This window comes from Heterodontus francisci, chromosome 27 (genome assembly GCF_036365525.1).
Source record: "Heterodontus francisci isolate sHetFra1 chromosome 27, sHetFra1.hap1, whole genome shotgun sequence".
In the NCBI taxonomy this organism is placed as follows: Eukaryota; Metazoa; Chordata; class Chondrichthyes; order Heterodontiformes; family Heterodontidae; genus Heterodontus; species Heterodontus francisci.
Window position 1 is genome coordinate 64119614 of NC_090397.1, and position 14675 is coordinate 64134288.

Consider the following 14675-nt stretch of genomic DNA (forward strand, 5'->3'; position numbering starts at 1 on the left):
CAGGAGAAGCATCAAGTGTCCATCTCAATACAGGGGAGGTAGTGGCGTAGTGGTATTGTCACTGGACTAGTGACCCAGGGTATTGCTCTGGGGACATGGGTTCAAATCCCACCACAGCAGAAGGTGGAATTTGAATTCAATTAATAAATCTGGAATTAAAAATCTGGTCAAATGATGGCCATGAAACCATTGTCGATTGTTGTAAAAACCCATCTGGTTCACTAATGTCCTTCCTTTAGGGAAGGAAATCTTCTGTCCTGACCTGGTCTGGCCTACATGTGACTCCAGACCCACAGCAATGTGGTTGACTCTTACATGCCCTCTGAAATGGCCTAGCAAGCCACTCAGTTGTATCTAACCACTACAAAGTCAATAAAAAGGAATGAAACTGGACGGACCACCCAGCATCGACCTAGGCACCGGAAACAACAACAGCAAACCCAGCCCTGTCGACCCTGCAAAGTCCTCCTTACTAACATCTGGGGGCTTGTGCCAAAGTTGGGACATGTCATACTCACGGAATCATACCTTACAGACAATGTCCCAGACTCTGTCATCACCATCCCCGGGTATGTCCTGTCCCACCGACAGGACAGACCCAGCAGAGGTGGTGGCACAGTGGTATACAGTAGGGAGGGAGTTGCTCTGGGAGTCCTGAACATCGACTCCGTACCCCAGGAAGTCTCATGGCATCAGGTCAAACATGGACAGGAAACCTCCTGCTGATTACCACCTACCGCCCTCCCTCAGCTGATGACTCAGTACTCCTCCATGTTGAAGAGCACTTGGAGGAAGCACTGAGGGTGGCAAGGGCACAAAATGTACTCTGGGTGGGGGACTTCAATGTCCATCACCAAGAGTGGCTCGGTAGCACCACTACTGACCGAGCAGGCCGAGTCCTAAAAGACATATCTGCTAGACTGGATATGTGGCAGGTGGGGAGGGAACCAACAAATGGGGAAAACATCATTGTCCATGACAGTATTGGTAGGAGTGACCACCTCACAGTCCTTGTGGAGACGAAGTCCTGCCTTCACATTGAGGATACCCTCCTTTGTGTTGTGTGGCACTACCACCGTGCTAAATGGGACAGATTTCGAATAGATCTAGCAATGCAAAACTGGGCATCCATGAGGTGCTGTGGGCCATCAGCAGCAGCAGAATTGTACTCAACCACAATCTGTAACCTCATGGCCCGGCATATCCCCCACTCGACCATTACCATCAAGCCAGGAGACCAACCCTGGTTCAATGAAGAGTGCAGGAGAGCATGCCAGGAGCAGCACCAGGCATACCTCAAAATGAGGCATCAACCTGGTGAAGCTACAACACAGGACTATCTGCGTGCCAAACTGCGTAAGCAGCATGCGATAGACAGAGCTAAGCGATCCCATAACCAACGGATCAGATCTAAACTCTGCAGTCCTGCCACATCCAGTTGTGAATGGTGGTGGACAATAAATCAACTAACTGGAGTAGGTGGCTCCACAAATATCCCCATACTTAATGATGGAGGAGCCCAGCACATCAGTGCGAAAGATAAGGCTGAAGCATTTGCAGCAATCTTCAGGCAGAAGTGCCTCCTCCTGACGTCCCCAGCATCACAGATGCCAGACTTCAGCCAATTCGATTCACTCCGTGTGATATCAAGAAACGACTGAAGACACTAGATACTGCAAAGGCTATGGGCCCTGACAATATTACGGCAATAGCACTGAAGACTCGTGCTCCAGAACTTGCCGCGCCCCGAGCCAAGCTTTCCAGTACAGCTACAAGACTGTCATCTACCCTGCAATGTGGAAAATTGCCCTGGTATGTCCTGTACACAAAAAGCAGGACAAGTCCAACCCGACCAATTACCGCCCCATCAGCCTACTCTCAATCATCAGTAAAGTGATGGAAGGTGTCATCAACAGTGCCATCAAGCGGCACCTGCTTAGTAATAACCTGCTCAGTGACGCTCAGTTTGGATTCCACCAGGGCCACTCAGCTCCTGACCTCATTACAGCCTTTGTCCAAACATGGACAAAAGAGCTGAACTCAAGAGGTGAGGAGAGAGTGACTGCCCTTGACATCAAGGCAGCATTTGACCGAGTATGGCATCAAGGAGCCCTAGCAAAACTGAGATCAGTGGGAATCAGGGGGAAAACTCTCCGCTGGTTGGAGTCATACCTAGTGCAAAGGAAGATGGTAGTGGTTATAGAGTCATAGAGTCGTACAGCATAGAAACAGGCCCCTCGGCCCATCGTGTCCATGCCGACCATAATGCCTATCTATACTAATCCCATCTGCCTCCATTAATTCCATATCCCTCTATGCCTTGCTCATTCAAGTACCTGTCCAGATGCCTCTTAAATGTTGCTACTGTTCCTGCCTCCACCACCTCCTCTGGTAGTTCATTACAGATACCCACTGTTCTTTGTGTGAACAATTTACCCCTTTGATCCCCTTTAAACCTCCTCCCTCTCACCTTAAATCTATGCCCTCTAGTTTTAGTCACCCCTACCATGGGAAACAGACTCTGGCTATCTACCCTATCTATGCCTCTCATAATTTTATATACCTCTATCATGTCCCCTCTCAGCCTCCTTCGTTCCAGGGAAAACAGACCCAGCCTATCCAATCTCTCTTTATAACTCAAGCCCTCCAAACCAGGCAACATCCTTGTGAATCTTTTCTGCACCCTCTCTAGCTTAATCACATCTTTCCTGTAGTGCGACGACCAGAACTGCACACACTACTCCAAATGGGGCCTAACCAACGTCATGTACAACTGTAACATGACATCCCAACTCTTGTACTCAATGCCTCGGCCAATGAAGGCAAGCATACCATACGCCTTCTTCACCACCCTGTCCACCTGTGTTGTCACTTTCAGGGAACTATGTACTTGCACCCCTAGGTTTGTCTGCTCAACAACACTCCCCAGGGCCCTGCCATTCACTGTGTATGTCCTGCCCTGGTTTAACTTCCCAAAATGCATCACTTCACACTTGTCTGCGTTAAATTCCATTTGCCAATCCCTTGCCCACTTTCTCAGTTGATCTATATCCTGTTGTAACCTGAGACAACCTTCTTCACTGTCCACTATACCACCAATTTTGGTGTCATCTGCAAACTTACTAATTATGCCCCTTACATTCACATCCAAGTCATTAATATATATGACAAACAACAGAGGGCCGAGCACCGATCCCTGTGGCACACCACTGGTTATCGGCCTCCAATCTGAAAACAACCCTCCACTACCACCCTCTGCCTCCTATCACCAAGCCAATTTTGTATCCAATTTGCTAGCTCACCCTGGATCCCATGTGTTTGAACCTTCTGGACCAGCCTACCATGTGGGACCTTGTCAAAGGCTTTGCTAAAGTCCATGTAGACAACGTCCATCGCCCTGCCCTCGTCAATCCTCTTGGTCACCTCTTCGAAAAACTCAATCAAATTTGAGAGACATGATTTCCCATGCACAAAGCCATGCTGACTATCCCTAATCAGACCATGCCTTTCCAAATGCATATAAATCCTGTCTCTCAGAATCCCTTCCAAAAACTTTCCCACCATTGATGTAAGGTTCACTGGCCTGTGGTTCCCTGGCTTATCGCTGCTGCCCTTCTTAAATAAAGGCACAACATTAGCTATCCTCTAGTCTTCCGGTACCTCACCTGTGGCTAACGATGATACAAAAATCTCTGCCAGGGCCCCAGCAATCTCCTCCCTTGCTTCCCATAGCATCCTAGGATACACCTGGTCAGGCCCTGGGGATTTATCCACCTTAATGCGCTTCAAAACCTCAAACACCTCCTCCTTTGTAATGTTGATATGCTCCAGGATATCGGTGTTCCTTCCCTTGAACTCCTTAGCTTCTATGACCTTCTCCACGGTAAATACAGATGAGAAATATTCATTTAAGACCTCGCCCATTTCCTGTGGCTCCACACATAGATTTCCACACTAATCCTTAAGGGGACCTACTCTCTCCCTAGCTACCCTTTTACTCTTAATATACTTATGGAATCTTTTAGGATTCTCCTTTATCTTATCTGCCAGGGAAATCTCACGCCCCTTTTTGTCCTCCTAATTTCCTTCTTAAGTATAGTCCTACATCCCCTATACTCCTCGAGGGACTCGCTCGATCCCAGCTGCCTATACCTGACATATGGTTGTTGGAGGTCAAACAATCTGAGCTCCAGGACATCACTACAGGGTAGTGTCCTAGGCCGAACCATCTTTAGCTGCTTCATCAATGACCTTCCTTCAATCATAAGGTCAGAAGTGGGGATGTTTGCTGTTGATTGTACAATGTTCAGCACCATTCGTGACTCCTCAGATACTGAAGCAGTCCATGTAGAAATGCAGCAAGACTTGGACAATATCCAGGCTTGGGCTGATAAGTGGCAAGTAACATTCGCGCCACACAAGTGCCAGGCAATGACCATCTCCAACAAGAGAGAATCTAACCATCTCCCCTTCACATTCAATGGCATTACCATTGCTGAAACTCCCACTATCAACATCCTAGGGGCTACCACTGATCAGAAACTGAACTGGACCAGCCATATAAATACCGTGGCTACAAGAGCAGGTCAGAGGCTAGGAATCCTGCGGCGAGTAACTCACCTCCTGACTCCCCAAAGCCTGTTCACCATCTACAAGGCACAAGTCAGGAGTGTGATGGAATACTCTCCACTTGCCTGGATGGGTGCAGCTCCAACAACACTCAAGAAGCTCGACACCATCCAGGACAAAGCAGTCAGCTTCATTGGCACCCCATCTACAAACATTCACTCCCTCCACCACCGATGCACACTGGCAGCAGTACGTACCATCTACAAGATGCACTGCAGCAATGCACCAAGGCTCCTTAGACAGCACCTTTCAAACCCGCGACCTCTACCACCTAGAAGGACAAGGGCAGCAAATGCATGGTAACATCACCAACTACAAGTTCCCTTCCAAGCCACACATCATCCTGATTTGAAATGATATCGCCGTTCCTTCACTGTTGCTGGGTCAAAATCCTGGAACTCCCTTCCTAACAGCACTGTGGGTGTACCTACCCCAAATGGACTGCAGCGGTTCAAGAAGGCAGCTCACCACCACCTTCTCAAGGGCAATTAGGGATGGGCAATAAACGCTGTCCTAGCCAATGATGCCCACATGTCATGAATGAATAATAAAAAAAGCATAACTAGCCATAGTAGTAGTAATGGAATAGAAAACAAGAAGAACAGTTACAATAGGTAGTGGGAAGCTGGAGGTGAGGAAGCGAATGATCACTCCTCAGATGCCAAGCTTATTGATGCAAAATGCCACATGGTATGTGTTCTCTGTAATGTCATAGAAGAATGAGATTTAACTGTCAGATATGGTTGTACACCTTTATTTTTGTTAGCTTAAATTACTTTAATTTGAAATGTTTTTTACAAGCACTTTAATCCATAACTTGTCACATCAATATTAAAATAAAAATGAGGTCTAATTGCTCCTATTCTTGACTTGACTGACAAAGTAGTGAAATAATTATTTTATCGCCATAAATATTGATGCATGACATTTTAACTTAAGACCAACTATTGCAAACAAAAATGATTAAAAAGATTCCCTCCCACCACAATTTATTTTCCTTCGATTTCACCTTCCCCTCCATAGTCAATGACTTGACCTGCTGTATGAGCTCATGGGTACCAACTGCCCTCTGTCACTCACACAAGTAACCATTTTTATATGTGGACCTAGAAACAAGAGAATTGTCTGGTTATTTGACTGTGGAGGTCACATGAGATAAGACTGCCTGGAGCCCTGTTTCTTGATAGTGTCACCAGTTAGTTGTCTGTAAGGATCCCTGGCTGTCTCTCCCACATAACTTAGCAAGACTTGTACTTCCTTGCACTTTTGTCTGACATCAGGTAACTCAAGGCAGATAGAAGATCAAACCAGTAATCTTTTTGGGTCCAAGCGGGGCAGTTTCATTAAGTACTTTAAAGATAGTGAATCTCTGGAAGGAGATTGGTAGCAGAAGTTTGGAATTCTTGACGAAAGATTGTGGATGCTGGGAGAATTGGAGTTTTCAAGACCAAGATCTATTAGCTAAAGATACTGAGGGATGTGGAGCAAAGGTGGGTAAACAAGATTGGGGTACAGATCAGCCATAATCTAATTGAATGGTAGAGCAGGTCTGAGGGGCTGAATGGCCTAACCTTGTTCCTACAATTCAAGACGTTCAATCGAAACATTCTCAATCTGATTGAGCTAACAAGTCTTTCACCGTAACCACACAGAATGGAAATGACTCACTTACTTTAATGCAAGGTTTGATGTGAAAGTGTTATTTAATTGTGGTAAACAGTGTGATTGGCAGATATAACATCAAAGATCCATGTCCACTTAGCTGTCAGCATCTCAAGGCTAAATTTAATTTGGCAGCAGCGACAAATAAAACGGTTTTGTTAAACTAAACTGGTATCATTCGACAAGGAAACAAGTTTTACTGTGCAGAATTGCAAACAAATGTTTACCTAGCTTATCATTCAGGGACTTTTAAGTCTCTCCCCTTACAAAACACCAAAGGCATCATTGGGTTGTAAAATGCATTGGCATTGTACAATGCTGCTCCAGTGGAGAGCTGGGTTTAGTCGGTTTTCAGATCTTAACGATGTTGCTATGGGGAGGCATGGTTAGATGTCTGGAGATTTCCAGGATTTGCAGTAATTTGTTTCTGTGGGAGAGCAAGTCATTGTACCAGCCACCCTGGTTACTCTAGTCACCTCATAGCAGAAGGCACCAGTGGCACTTGTGGATAACTAGCAGCAGATTTAACTTCCAACCTCTCTCTGGGTGCATTGTCCTGACAGCCATGGCAAAGCAGCTTCACTTTGTAGTAGGGCTAGTGTTATTGTGTAATATAGCTGGAGCCCAGAGTCAGGGTCAAAGCAGACACCAAAGCGAAGAGCAGTCAGGTTCCCTCGAGAGGGAAACCCAACTCTGCTTTATTTTGGAGTCAGTTCAGGCCTTAACATTCGAGTTGCTCCACATAAATACTGCATCAGTGTGAAGCTGAAACCCCTTTCTGCCAATACTAAGCTCGTAGTGTAAATGCCTCTATCACACCATTTCTTGTTTCACATTATTTTATTGAAATTGATCTGCTAAACCATCCTCTGCTGTTCATCAAGATCCAGGTAAAACTCCAACATAACATCCCCCTCCCATTGAATCATCAGAATTTATGGCACAGAAGGAGGCCATTCGACCCGTTGTGTCTGTGCCAGCCAATAAACAGCTATCCAGCCTAATCCCACTGTCCAGCACTTGGTCCATAGTCCTGTAGGTAAAAGCACGTCAAGTGCATATCCAAGTACTTTTTAACTGCTATTAGGGTAGTAATACTGCTTCAGGCAGTAAGTTGCAGATCCCAACAACCCTCTGGGTGAAAGTATTTCTCCTCAACTCCCCTCTAATCCTTCTACCAATTACTTTAACCTGCCCCCCCTGGATATTGACCTCTCTGCTAAGGGAAAATAGGTCCTTCCTATCCACTCCATCTAGACCCCTCATTATTTTATACATGTCAATTAAATCTCCACTCAGCCTCGTTTGCTCCAAAGAAAACGTCAGTCTATCCAATCTTTCCTCATAGCTAAAATTCTTCCGTCCTGATAACATCCACATAAATCTTCTCTGTACCCTCTCGAGTGCAATATCCATCCCTTTTCCTATTTGCACAAACCCCTCCCCCAATTCATTCTTTCCAAAGACCTCAAAACAAGGATAGCCTTAATCTCTGCCAAAAGCTGCAGGCTTTTAAAACTCAAGCTGGGCAACAGCTAAATTTCTGTCACCCTTCTCTTGTACTTTTCACCCTTGATGAAAATAGAATATAAAGAGTGTGAAAAGAGACTGACAGCAAATATAAAAGGGAATCCAAAAGTCTATGGGCATATTAATAGTAAAAGGGTGGTAAAAGGAGGAATGGGGTTGATTAGGGACCAAAAAAGGGGATTTACACGTGGAGGCAGGGGGCATTGTTGAAGTATTAAATTAATACTTTGCATCCGTCTTTACCAAGGAAGATGATGCTGTGCAGGCAAGGGTGAAAGAGGAGGTAATACAGACACTTGAAGGGTTTTAAATTAATAAGGAGGAGATACTGGAAAGGCTGTCTATACTTAAAGTTGATAAGATACCAGGGCCAGATGAGTTGCCTCCAAGGATACTGTGGGAAGTGAGAGTGGAAATTGCGAAGACACTGGCTGTAATTTTCCAGTCTTCCTTAGATTCGGGGTGGTGCCAGAGGACTAGAGAATTACAAACGTTACACCCTTGTACAAAAAAGGCTGTGAAGATAAGCCCAGCAACTACAGGCCAGCCAGTTTAACCTCGGTGGTGGGGAAGCTTCTAGAAATGACTTTTCGGGACAACATTAATAGTCACTTGGGAAAACCAGCACAGATGTTGATGTGGTGTGCATGGACTTCCAAAAATCATTTGATAAAGTGCCGCACAACAGACTTTTGAGCAAAGCTATAGCTCATGGAATAAAAGGGACAGTAACAACATGAATAAGAAATTGGCTGTGTGACAGGAAATAGAGAGTAATGGTTTATAGATGTTTTTCAGACTGGAGGAAGGTTTGTAATGGAGTTCTCCAAGGGTCAGTGTTAGGATCCTTGTTCTTCCTGATATATATTAATGAACTAGACTTTGCGGATGATAAAAAACTTGGAAACATTGTGTATGTAAGGAGGATAGTGATGCAGAGACGTGTGAAGTGATTCATTTTGGTAGGAACAAAGCATAGAGACAATATAAAAGAAAGGGTGCAATCCTAAAGAGGGTGCAGGAGCAGAAGGACCTGGGTGTTTATGTGCATAAGTCATTGAAGGTGGTAGAACAGGTTGACAGAGCAGTTAGTAGAGCATACAGTATCCTAGGCTTCATTAATAGGGGCATAGAGTACAAAAGCAAGGAAGTTATGTTAAACTTGTATAAAACATTGGTTTGACCTCAACTGGAGTATTGTATCCAGTTCTGGGCACCACACTTTCAGAAAGTTGTGAAGGCATTGGAGAGAGTGCAGAAAAGGTTCACGAGAGTGTTTCCAGGGATGAGAAACTTCAGTTATGTGGATAGATTGGAGAAATTGGGACTGTTTTCTTTGGAGAAGAGAAGGTTGAGATTTGACTGAGTTATTCAAAAATCATGAGGGGTCTGGAGAGGGTGGAGGGGTCGCAAACAATGGACCCACAGATTTAAGGTAATTGGCAAAAGAAGCATTAGTGACAGGAGGCAAAACTTTTACATGCAGCCAGTGGTTAGGATCTGCCCGAGAGTGTGGTGGAGGCAGGTTCAATCGAGGCATTCAAGAGGGAATTGGACTATTATCTGAAAATAAAAAATGTGCAGGGCTATGGGAAGATGATGGGGGATCGGCACTAGGTAAACTGCTCTTTTGGACAGCCAGCATAGACACGACAGGCCGAATGGCCTTCTTCTGTGCTGTAACAAATTGTGTGATTCTGTGGTTGCACCCTGCCCTATGGACTTTGGTTCTTTTCCTTGCTCACATTTGCCTCTTAGTAGACATCAGAAAGAAAGGAGAGAGAAGGAAAGTAGCTTAATGTTGAGCGGCATTGCTTCATCTCTGTACTGTGACCACCCACTGGAAATTTTTTTGACAACTTGCAGCAGTCTTTAAGTAGAATGCAATTTTTTCCCAACATTTAAAAAGCAGAGGATTTGATTCATCTGTGACCACCTGTGAAACTACAATCTGTGATGGAAGTCTCTGCCAACCCAATTAGATGATCATTACAGGAAGAACTGTTGTCAGCAGATAATTTTGAAGCCTTTGCCCATCATGAACTTATACTTAATAGGAAACTGCCTTGTTAATCAACATGGAAAATTTTCAACAGCACAAATTAAATAACGGAAAAATGATGAGCGCTGGTCATGGATTTCTGCATGGCAAAGTCATTAATTTATTTGTTTATCTAATTGTGACAGTTTATACATCCTCATATGATGAAGTTGTTCGGCTCCAGGTTATACGATAAATTATGAAAAGGTAATGAATAGGTGTTACAAATAATTCTTTTCAGTGCATCTTTAAATTGCAGTAATAAATAATCCCAATACAATTATATAGATATAATCAAATTAGAGTATCAGCTGCATTGTTAATTAACAATTTGAGGCAGAGTGCACGTTTCTCAAAGCTTAAAATCTGCAAAGGCATCTTCAAAAAGAAACTATAAATTTGTGCAATTACAAGTCAAAATGGGCAAATAATCTGCCCCCAAGTGCTGTTTATTAATTCCACATATGGGTTCCCATTCAGGCACCATGTGTCCTTTCAATGGTTTAATTACATCAGACAAATTGTTGGAAACAGGGCTTATGCAGTGGAGCTCAAACATCAGGGGGAATTTTAAGGAGCTTCTAATATACTGCAAAATCCAGGTCTTACATGGTACACCAGTTTCAGCCTCCATGTATACAAACTCAAAAAACAAAATTTGCTATTCAGCTTGTTCATGGGTCCTTTGTGATGCCATTATACATGTGTGAATGGGAATTTGATGCTGATCTATGTAGTTGTCATGACTTAATATTGCATCATGCCATCAATGAGCTGGGACACCATGACTAGAAACTCAATGAAGAAACTATCTGAAACTTTACTTGTGTTCTATCTCCTGGAGTTTAAACTCACCTGCATGCCCAAATATGATTAGGGCAGCTTCGCACTGAAATTGCACTACACAATTTTTATTGAAGCAAAGCCGAAATCATCAACACAAAAACTGTGCAGTATAACTGGCCAACATAGCGGTCATTATCCATCTACTCATGGAAAAACCATACATCTGCCACAGAGGGAAGATACTAAACTTGTTTCATGTATTTTCCTTCTATATAATCCTACTTTAAATAAATGCAATTTTGTTGTTCTTTAGCCTGGCTGCGCAGGCTGGCAGGATGGTGTTTTCTGACATTTGGGACAGATCTGGACTACACATTGGCTAGGCCAAATTATTCCCAGTGTCTCAATTGATGGTAGAAGAGATCACTGTTTTTCCTATAGCATTCCTGTCAGATATTCTATATATAAGATCATAGGAAATACTAGCTTCTCAATGAAAACTAACATTGGAAAAGTAGCTTAATATTGGGAAGAAGTCAAAATTCCAAAAGGACTAAATGGCTTTTCGTTGTCTTTGACTTTTTCTTATGTTATTATCACACGTTCAAACTGCCAAATAAATTCTACTTTCATATCGCATTGAATTCAGCACTTGGCTTCAGATTGTTAGAATAAAATGATTCCTTACTAGAACAACTAGAAAACAGAGATGACAATAAATATGGCATTGATATTCACTTCATGCATGAGGAAGATTATTACATGCCAATATGAAATGTTGAATAGATATGTCAAAAGCGTAGAGTATATATTTTCAAATATCGACAACAAAATGTGTAAGAAAAAGCTGGAAAGGGTCAGTTAGCTCATCAAGCTGACTTCAGTTGCTCCATTCCACTTTCATTGAAGTGAAGGTTTTGTTGTTGGACTTTGTAACTGTGCTGCTGTCAATGATTCTCAAAATCCAGGTACTTTTGAGTTTACCAAGTGAAATGAATATTTCTAAAGCACGTAATGTGGCCACAGGGCAGCTGTTACCATACAAGTGATTGAGGAACTGACTGCGATTGGAAAATTCTTGGAATGATGATGCATAGTCTAACCAAATAGTATATTTGTGGCTGAGCAGCAATGGTGGATAAAATGTGTCTTGGGAAATAACCCATTATAGGCGCTAACGTATTGGAAGCCTGATTTACATTCAGCCCGTTATGGAAAAGAATATCAGGCGGAGTGTAAAACAGGTTGTTGATGAGCTGGCGCCCATTTTGTGCTATTGCACAAGACAGCTTTCAACCTGAATGGGTCAAGCTCCAATCAATACCCATTACTAACAAGGAAGGACTTAATACATGCAATGAATTCATTCAGCATTACAATTGATATGAAGAAACTAATACTCTAAATTTAACCAACAACAGTGCACGATAGTTGAGACTAGGTCAAAGATTGCTCTGACACTAACTGGGGGTGTGTAACCTGTTCCTGTGCTGTATATCCTATGTAAAAAAAATACAACCACATGAAGTATTGGCTGAAGCAACCTGGTTGTGTGAAAATTATCTAAGACAAGGACAGCACATAGAATTTGTCCAGTTAGTGAAAGTGGTTAATTCATTCTACTGCTCATTACAGCAATCAGAGATACTGCAGAAGAAAGCCTTGGCAAATCGAAACATCAAAGCAGAACATGGATATCTGATTGAACTGTGACAAAGGCAGAGAGGAAAGGTTCATCAAGCAACATAGATTTCAATCTATAGACAAAGGCACAGCTAACTGACAAGGGAGATGAAAAAAATCTACCAAACAAGACAAAGACAGCCATGATTAATGCACAAGAGACAAAAACTATAACTGTAGCAATTTGGGAACCATATTTCAAGTCAGGAAATTATAGACTTTGAAGGCAGACAATTACATGACATTAGATTTAAAAATTACCTCAATGTTGGTGGATGGGATAGTTGGACAAAATTGTAGAATGCTTAACCTCTCAATCTACCGGGTTTTGAAACTGACTGCTTCACTTGGTTTGCTCTTATTAGTTAGCCTTGGCTTAGTGGCAGCTCTCTGATGCTGAGCCTGTAGGTTCAAGCTCCAATCCAGAGACTTCAGCACATAATCTAGGCTTGTGCTCCAGTATAGTACTGAGGGAGTGCTGCACTATCAGAGGTGTCATCTTCTGGAAGAGACTGAGGTCCTGTCTACCCACTCAAGTGGTGTGAAAGATCCCATTGCATTAGGCAGAGAAGAACAGGGAGCTGACTGATGTCTTAGCCAATATTTATCCCTCCACCAACTGCAGCAAAAACAGTTATCTGGTAATTATCTCATTGCTGTTTGTGGGACCTTGCTGTGTGCTAATTGGCTGTGACATTTCTCTACATCACAACGGTGACTGAATTTTAAAAGTGCTTCAGTGGTTGTGAAGTCCTTTGGAACATCCTGAGCACACATAAAATGCTGTGCAAATCTTTTAACCTCATCTTTTAATAGTGATAAACTTCATGAGGACACAGGCTGGTGAAATGGGCAGACAAGTGACAGATGAAATTCAATGCAGAGAAATGTGAAGTGATTCATTTTGGCAGGAAGAATGAGGAGATGCAATATAAAATAAAAGGTACAATTCTAAAGGAGGTGCAGGAACATGAGGGACCTGGGGTATATGTGCACAAATGATTGAAGGTGGCAGTGCAGGTTGAGAAAGAGCTTAATAAAACATATGGGATCCTGGGCTTTATAAACAGGGGCATAGAGTACAAAAGCAAGGAAGTTATGATGAACCTTTATAAAACATTGGATCGGCCTCAACTGGAGTATTGTGTCCAATCCTGGGCACCACACTTTAGGCTGGATGTGAAGGCATTAAAGAGGGTGCAGAAAAGATTCATGAGAATAGTTCCAGGGATGAGGAATTTCAGTTACGTGGATAGATTGGAGAATCTAGGGCTGTTCTCCTTGGAGAAGAGAAAATTAAGAGGAGATTTGATAGAGATGTTCAAAATGATGAGGGGCCTGGACAGAGTAGATAGGGAGAAACTGTTACCACTGACAGAAGGATCGGGAACCAGAGGACACTGATTTAAGGTGATTGGCAAAAGAAACAATGGCAACATGAGGAAAAACATTTTTATGCAGTGAATCGTTCGGAACTGGAGTACACTGCCCGAGAGTGTCGTGGAGGCAGATTCAGTTGTGGCTTTCAAAAGGGAATTGGATAATTCTAAGAGAAAGAATTTGCAGAGCTAAGGGAAAAGACAGGGGAGTGGGACTAGGTGAGTTGCTCTTGCAGAGAGCCAGCACTGGCACGATGGGCTGAATGGCCTTCTTCTATGCTGTAACCATTCTATGATTCTATTCTGTCCTATTTTTTTCAGTTTTGGTGGTGTCTACAGCATGGCCTTGGCCCTTTATATAGGCTTCTAATCATTAACAAGAACAGCAACAGTAATAAAGTTATCAAATAGAGCAATCAGACCTTTCTGAAAGAGCATCACCATGTCTGGCTGTAATACTTTACATGGTCTGAAACTGAAACACAGTTGCCAATGTCTGCAAACCTTATCAAAATTATAATCTTTCCCAGACCTCAAATTGCCCATAGACCAGAAATGGAATGGTTCAATTTGTGGCTGTTATTGGTAATTTATATTAGTTGAGATTATGTGCGTTTATAATTTTCAAAATGGTTGTATCTCTCATTCTGAAAAAGGTGCCAATTTTCCTAGGTTTGCTGAGTTGAAGTTTGTCGATCAGTCTTGTCATTAAAGAAGGTCAAGGGAGTACAATCAGAATTGCTTTATGCAAATTGTGATACAATCAGTGAACTAACACACAATATTTATCAAAGAGTATGGGAAATGGAGGAATCCCTGGATGAAGCATTATTGGTTTCTATTCCTCAGAGGTAGCTTGAAAGGATACAAGTTCTTTTCGACAGAACCTTCAAAACTTACGGCCTGTACCACCTAGAAGAACAAGGGCAGCAGGCACATGAGAACACCACCTCCTGCAAGTTCCC